At 34.7% G+C, this 1,278-nt stretch overlaps 1 protein-coding gene across 1 annotated transcript in view; it reads left to right on the forward strand.

Annotated features, from left to right (window-relative positions):
- The window catches only part of PITX1 (paired-like homeodomain 1), a 34,617-nt gene that overhangs the window by 4,999 nt on the left and 28,340 nt on the right, over positions 1 to 1,278 (forward strand). The window lies entirely within an intron of this gene.

Below are 1,278 nucleotides of genomic sequence, written 5' to 3' on the forward strand. Positions count from 1 at the left end.
AAAAAAAAAAAAGTATAATTCGCAGAGTGGGATCTGCGGGGGAAATGGTTAAAATATTAGGTATGGAACTATTAAAAATAATAATGACAAGGGTCAACCACTTATATAAGGTTATATTTATATCTACCGTTGCATTGTGCCGGATCATTGTCCTTGGCCGTTGAATAAACTGTTTTTAAAATGCATGATTCTTGATGTTTTTTCTTTAGTTGGAAGCTAAAATCCAGTCATTCCTGATACTAAGCAGCTCAAGGTTCCTACCTCTTCATCCTTCCCAAAAGGCTGCAGGATCCCCGGCTGGGAGAGAGCACAGAAACCCTCCAGCGACCCGAAAACTGCTCAGCATTTTCCCCGTCTAAAGTCTTATCCTGATAATGAAATTATCATTCATCTTTATTGAAATGCAGGGGGTTGTTGGGTTTGGGGTTTTCTCTTTGAAACCCCCTCCCCCTCAAAAAAAAAAGAAACAAAACAAAAAAAAACAACAAACCAACCCCCTTTTTAAAGCGCCTGTTACAAAAAAACAATCAGAATCGTTTTAAAAGACGAAATCTGGTTTTTTTATGAAGTAAATCCAAATACTGCATCTCTGCGAAGGAAAAGGGCAAACCCCGGCGTCCGGGAAGGTTGCTTAGCAAAGCTGCAAAGTGTTCCTTGATTTTCTAACCGTGAAGGAAAAACAAGGAACCAAAAACCCGCACATACACACCCCCCCCAAAAAAAAGCAAAAACGAAACCCGATCTTAAGGTGTAATTATCTTAAGGTGTTATTATGTAAATGTAGATACTTTAACAAGTGCTTGTTGGAAAAAAAAAAAAAAAAGGAACAAAAAAAAAAAAGGAACGATAAATATGATTTTTTTTAATTAATACGCATACAAAACGCATATGAAGTTTAATTGCAGGCATATTTGTTGCTTATTTTTGTCGATACTTATTACCTGTAGATGACAAAGAAACATAATATAAAATGCACACGGTACTTCTTTCCCAGTGTATTTCACACCTGTGGTAAACGTTACCCTGGATGTTTCAGTTATGCTGTTGTGGATAAGGATGCGGTTTATATATTGTTTTATAAGTTATGTTTTGTGATTTCATTTTTTTCTTCGAAATTAAGAGCATGGGAATAATAATAATAATGATAATAATAATAATAATAATAAAGACTTAAAAAAAAAATATCTCTACAACCGAAACGAAATATAGAAATGCCTTTAATGTTCTTTTTCTGCTTGTGTTTTAAGAGAGCGACTAAAGAAGAAAAGCAGCTTTCAC

The sequence above is a fragment of the Chaetura pelagica genome, unplaced genomic scaffold (assembly GCF_000747805.2).
Source record: "Chaetura pelagica isolate M959 unplaced genomic scaffold, ChaPel_1.0 scaffold420, whole genome shotgun sequence".
Lineage (NCBI taxonomy): Eukaryota > Metazoa > Chordata > Aves > Apodiformes > Apodidae > Chaetura > Chaetura pelagica.